This window comes from Bacillus rossius, chromosome 6 (assembly GCF_032445375.1).
Source record: "Bacillus rossius redtenbacheri isolate Brsri chromosome 6, Brsri_v3, whole genome shotgun sequence".
Classification (NCBI taxonomy): Eukaryota; Metazoa; Arthropoda; class Insecta; order Phasmatodea; family Bacillidae; genus Bacillus; species Bacillus rossius.
The window spans coordinates 39,916,647-39,923,934 of record NC_086334.1 but is presented as its reverse complement, the minus strand read 5'-3'; positions in this window follow the sequence as shown (position 1 = coordinate 39,923,934).

Sequence of the window (7,288 nt, the reverse complement as noted above, 5' to 3'; positions counted from 1 at the left end):
TTTTAAGCTGTTATAAAATTCTTCTCTCCTACCATGATCTTTAACAGTGCAGATTGTTGTGTTTCAATTGATTTACGTCCTTGAACATTTAAAATTGAAATTAATACACTAACATCATGAGAGATACATATTCTGTTTATCATGAGTCTAATTAACAAATAAATATAGGTGATTGTGATCTAGCCTTAAGATTTAGTATTAATGCTAGGCAAGTTGCGTAAACATTGTCAGCTTACTGGCCAGAAAATACAATTGTGGCTAGAATCAATTTATGAAAATCGATTTTACATCCAAATTGTTGACCTCAAAGACCTACCATTCTAAATATGATAAGATTTGTTCTTTTTCCGGGTATAATCTGGAATCTAAGCACTGAAGAATCAATAATATTTCTATCCCTAGATGTGGTCATTAATTATGTATTTAAGTTTATTTTCTGGGATTATACAACATAAACGTTAGGGATGTGCGAAAGTGACTTTATCCACACGAAATGAAAGTGAAAGAAAATTTATCAAGTTTCGCGAAAGTGAAACGAAAATGAATTTTTCTATGAGATAAATATATTCTTAACGAAAGTTAAGCGAAATTTTTTAATTAACAAAGAAAAAAAGTGCCCCAAAATTTGCTCTTCAGTAATAAATTCTATTACATAAATCATTTTGGTGCCTTTTGATGTACATATAAATATTACTATTTAATATACAGTACAACCCGGTTATAACATTCCCGTTTTTAACATTTTCCCGCCTATAACACCATAATTTCATGGTCCCGTCATTTCTCCATTTATCACAATGCTTTAATTTCCCGCCTGTAACAATATTAAAATTTCTACATTCCCGCCTCTAACGTTCAAATTTTCTTTGATAACTGCCACAATTTGCAGTATCCCTTCCTTCAAAGTCATTAGAGCGAAACCATAGCTAGAAAATACAGCACGCATATACAAACATCAGATGTTTACATTTGAGTAGTTCACCATAGACGTGGTACACACGCACTCCACAACTTGCACCGGATCGACTATCAATATGGCGTCCTGTTCACGCTTGTTAGCCTATGACTTGTTCCTTTATACTTATGATGCACATTTTGTGCACTGATACATGGTCGGAAACAGTGCTACTGTAGTCTATGGTGCTGGTTTTTGTTTCAAAGGTTTAACACCTTGAAATGGTTAACTGTTCTATGGATAGGGCCCCACTTTCATGGTAAATAAAATTAACAGATTTCGTCATAAAAATATCTTGATTTCGTCATAAAAATAGTCTCATTTCGTCATAAAAAACTGCTCTCTAAAATCATGGAGAAAAATGTAAAAATACAAAACCAATACATAAAAATAGAAACCATACTACAATCATAATCCTTAAATTATACGAATGATTTTGAGTTCCATAAAAGTAATTTTAACATTATCAGAGTTTAAAAATCATTAAAAGAATAGGCCTACATGAATAAAAGACATGTTTCCAGAATTGACAATTCAGTCTCCTAAAGTATTTGGAATTTCTTATCTCCGCCGGGTTTAATGAAAAGAGGAAGTTAAAGAGCATAAAGAGAATAAAAGTATTTTCGAAATTTTTAATTTTTTTTTTTTAATAAATATCGCCCAACTATGAAAATTAAAAAATTCGATATCTCCTTATAAAATTAAGTATTTGAAATTTCTTATCCCCGCCGGGTTTAATGAAAAGAGGAAGTTAAAGAGCATATAATAAAAGTATTTTCGGATTTTTAACATTTTTTTCGCAAATACCGCTTAACTACATATTTACCGCCTTCACTTTAAAATTCGAGTGCACGATCGAAAACAGTCACTACTTTAGGCTTTTTGAGCATACAAGGCTTACATTTACAAAAAATATCTTTCATACGAAAGCGTCACGATCTATGTAAACAATAACATAGACTTGCCTTTGTTCTTATTCTCCTCGTGACATGGCCGTAGTAGTAATCTGTGCAGCCAGAGATTAACTCACACGTTTTACAAAACATTTTTCGCAGGCGGTAATTTAATTTTAAGGTATCGATTCTCATATTAAATAAACCGTAAATGGGACCGAGTCGTATGGAAATGTTAAACTGATGAAATACAGGAAGAAAACTATGATTTTAAGCGTAAACGTGATAGCGAAGTATACAACTCGATTCTTGAATCGATACTTTCGAACTCAAAAAACGTCTCGCAAAAGTCGTATTTATACAGTTGGTACCGAAGCCATTATGTTTGTTTTGATAAATGAACGAAGATGAAAAGTGGTTAATAAAGTAGTCTTTAGGTGGGAAATTTGTGTTTAGGAATCTGTACTGATTATTAAATGTTGTCTATGTTGTTATTAATTTAATTGACCTTTCCAGTCAAAAAATCGTGTACAAGTAAGCAGATTTCGGGTCAATTTCGCGAAAAGGGTTTTTTGTGTGTAATTTCGTGTTTTAATTAAAATTGCTAACATTTCGCGTTATTTCGCGGTTCGCGAAAATTTCAGTGCCCTATCTATGGATATATTCACGGCTTTTGTTTGTGGTTAACCTTTACCGTAATTTTTTTTTTTACTTATTGTAGTCACGGTCCTATTTAATTAAAATACGCCGTATTGAAATTTTATTCAGGTTTTTGTACGGTTATGATGGCCGATAAATATAAGCGAAAATATATTCTGTAGCTGAAAAAATTCAGTTTATTAACCAAGTGGACAGGAACCCCAACAAAACGCGTGTTGTGATTGCAAAAGAGTTGAATATTTCTGTTTCGACTCTGAACTGTATCGTACAAAACATTTTTTTTTCTTTAGCATATTATTAGGTATTAGGTATTACCTATAAATAAAATTAACCAATTTTCCACTCTATTACTGTACTTAGTGTAATACTCCTGTATTTTGTGTTGTTTTACCTAAACTTTTTAATTTAATCAATCCACGCGTAATTTTTACAAAGTGAAGATGATTTCCTGCTTATAACATTTTCCTGCTTATAACATTTTTTTATGTTGGTCCCTTGGAGAATGTTATAACAGGGTTGTACTGTAATCAACATCCGCCCTAGACCACACAACACAGACCCATGTCATTCGTATATTTCAAGAATCAATCCAGATCTTTCAGCGCACAGACTATTTCCTTTACAGTCGTAATGTCGCAGTCTATTATATATTTATCAAATGCATGGTACTGATAAAAAAATACGTGAATACTGCGGAACGGCCGCCATCTTGCACCACTGTCACACATGGCTAGCTCAGGAAGCTGTAGACCAGGCAAGGGACATGGTCAAAACAAAACATAACAAATGGTTGCTGCCAAGTGGTCATTACATGCAGTGACTTGTTGACCTCTTTGTCTAATTGGCTGTATGTTATGAGGATTTTATATGCCAGTCAGAGTATGTAAAATTTAAATAAAGCAGACGACAATGTTTTTGTTTGGCTATGCGCGAATAAAAGTAGGTACGTTCTTTGTTTATGTGTATACTGTAAATACTAAATAGTGTACTAACAGTTCTGGAATGTATGTTTTACGAATATAGTACCTACACTACTGTTTGAAAGCAAATGAATCAGGTAATTTTTCAAATATTGCATGATTTTGTTTTGATACCTAGGCCTACTGTAATCACGGTTGAATTTTGTTTACTTTATCTGCCATGTTTGTTCAAATCATGATTTTACCTTATTTTCATTAACGTGAGTTTTTTTCATCACCACGTAAATTAATCTTAATGGAAATCTTTTTTCTAATTAATGTCTTTATATGATTTGCATATGTTATTACATTATTAGTAATAACAAGCAAATCATATAAAGACATTACAGTAGAATCTCAGTGCTAAGTACTTACAGGTACCTCAAGTTTTTGTACTAAGTACTGAAACATGCATACATATCTTTACAAAGAGAAAAAAAATATATTAAAAAAATAGCTACAGGAGAGCCGCAATGCCATATGTATTCGCAACTGCGACTTGCTTTTTTCCCCTTGTCTAGTTCTCTGAGTATATCCACTATTTCCTTAAGCGTGAATTGCTTTCGTTTCTTTTTATCTCCAGGATCATTCATATTGTAGCACAAATGCAATGCGTTGTCTAAATAACGTAACCTGAAAATAAACTCAACAATAACAATAAACAATCCCGGCACAGACATCAAACAGTATTTTTAGCGTAGCGTAACACTTTTGTCTAAATAATTAATACTTCTCTCAAACCTCCGTCTTTCGATGTATCGAATGGTGTTGTGTTGCTCACGTCGCATACTACGTACGGTATAATCTATGGTTGTGCGCGCAACTGTTTGTTAACTTTGTTTTGAGAATTTAGAGGTTAGGAAATATGTTGCGGTGGTATTTGTGTACCTTTGTTCTACTACATTAATCATTTAGCTGGAAAAATATTTACCAGTTTAAGTAAATTTTGGTGTAGTAATGCCACGCTACTAGTAGAATTTATACGTTATAGTGAAAATATGATACTTTAAACTGAAACCGTTCTGCATGGCGAAGATACGATTTTTGGCGGGGACTGAAAAAAAATTTGTTGTGAAATATACGTTATAATAAGGTACGTTATTGTACCGGTATTTTACTGTACATTTTTATTAAATTACGAGTTCTTTTTCAACTAGACCAAACGAACTTCGGTAAGCTATTGAACTTTCGTTTGACTCGAAATATTTCGCTAAAAACGAACTTCGACAGATGAAATTCTTACCGAAATCGAAAATGAAAGTAGCAATTTTTCGATTTCGGTATCGGTATACCGAACATTTGCACAACCCTAGCGATAGATTACACACCTGTAATTTTGCTCCAAAACAATGAGAAAACATCTACAATTTCCTTAATAAATGAAAAACAGCTTCGCACAATGAAAAACAGCTTCGCACAATTCCACGTGTCAGGCAAATGAAACACGCATGATGTCGCCGTCTTGGCAACACCGCACAAGCTGGGGCCCCGCTGCGAGCATTACTTATTTAGAATCACGCCGACTGTAGCCCGTAAATGAGCATAACTCGTCTCACACTTGCTTCGTAAGCATGCGGGGAGTTGACGAACACGGAACTTGTCGAGCTCTTCTCTTCTAATCAAAACGAAGAGGTGTCTGAAGATGATGACAATAATGACGACAAACCAAGTGACGTACCTCTTCCGTCGAAAACGTCAATGATGGAGGCACTTGACACAATGTCGTTTTTATCAGCTTACAAATGCTTCGACAAAAGATTTTATGAACTTCCAAGAGGTCCAGTCGTTTATTTTGTGCGAAAGTGTAGTGAAATCAAGGCAAATAAAAATTGATTCGTTTAATTTTGTGTTATTTTCCAAGGGTCTGTACAAATGATTATTTTTGTGTTACTGACCAATTGTCAGAAAAATTATTTTATATAATTTGTATGGTTGTCAAACGTAATTAGAGACTTTTTAAAAAAAAATTTGTATTCAAAACTCCGCAAATATGCACCCGATATCAGCTTAGCACATATGTCTCCAGCAAACCAGCTGAGGTCAAAGCGACAGGAAGCAGGCGGCATGACCTTGCGTGGCCCGCCCGCCCGTCTACATGTAAACAAACAGCTGTGTGCTTAGCCACGTGTGTGACGGCCTCATATTTCGCAGTCGGCAAGTGCCGATATACCTAAAAATGTTATTTTAGTAAGTTTTATGTATTTTTCCTGTACTTTTGTTGTGAATCTCCGTTGTAAAAACAAGCGAGAAAATAATATATTTTAAAAATGCTACAAAAATAAGATTTTTTTTTTAAATTTTGGCTATAATGAAAATTTGCTATAACAAACTTTTGGCGCCGTTATAAATTCACGTTATAACGGAGTTTTACTGTATATTATTTTAAACGAAACACTCATTTAACACAATGTTTATAGTGGGTTAAACTACTACTAGCACCGTTAGTTTGAAGGTAAGTCGGCAGACTTGCAGATTGTGAAACGTATGTTGAAACTGAAAAACATCTTTGCAAGTAAAATCCATACATTCTCACATTGTGTGTGATCTGAAAAAACATTTTATATTCATTAGTTTAAAGAATTCATGAAGGCTAAGTGCTCTCACAAGTGTATTGGATATTTTTGTTCAAAAGTTTTCATATCTATATATCAGCAAAATGTATTGGATTTAACACTGTGTGATTGGATCAATATCAAATGACATGCCAGTCATGCTGATTTAGTAAACAGTGCCGATGTGAATATTGTTACGTGCAATTGAGTAGATACTCAAGATATTTTGGGTTATTTAAATTTTTGTTTTACATCAGCCGTGGTTGGAGAGGTCCTGTGTTGCTAATGGCATATCACACAGCTGAAGGAAGCATAATTGGGAAAATAGAGGGGGGTGGGGGCCTTCTGCTTCTTGCACATTGTGTGCAACATGTTGAGAAATTTATCTGTGTAGCTGTAGTTGGTGCACTTGGAATTTTTAAATTACTGGTTAATTATAACTACCTTGCAACGATTTTGTTAAAAAAAAATTTTCCCCACCTTCTTGCATTGTTATTACAAGAGTACATTAAAATTGAGTGAAGTGGGTCTGTGCAAGCAATTTAATAATTCGTATTTGATTTTAGTTTGCTTACGAATATTTGACAGTCACACAGCATACCTCTTGAGTCTCTTTTATAACGTTCACTGTTGAGGTTTTCATTTTAGCGATACTTTTTTTTTTGTGTTTCTGGGACTTGATGAATCAGCAAAATTTTAATCAAGCAATGAGCATAAGTTTTTTCATTACTGTTTCACTAAACAGTAACTGAAGAATTGTGTGAACAATAATTCTAAACACTGCATATTTGCGACATTTCAAACTTGAAGACAATGAATATAAATATTATTTTGTGTCACGTACCAGTAGTGGTAAAAAATAAATACTTGCTCAACCATGAACTACACCATTAATCATGGACACTCCATTGTGATGGTCATTAAAAGAAGTGGATGCCATTGTTACAACAGTGTATAAATTGACAGTCACAATTGATAAACACCATGTGACAGTAGCAGCTTACTTGCTGTATGTATCAATGATCACAGGCGCAACACAAAAACACATAAGAAAATAAGAGGTTTCAGATATCAAGCGGAAATGGCATTTTTTAATATTACTGAACTAAAATACTGGTTCACCTGGCTGTCATTAACGATAACGTGTGAATTACTAGGGTTTAAATATGAGCTCATCACTTATTTGGGAACACTGCATAGTACAAATAAAATATAACAATGGATGATTTTCCAAGGAATTTTAATAAGGAAATGAAGGCAAATCAACAA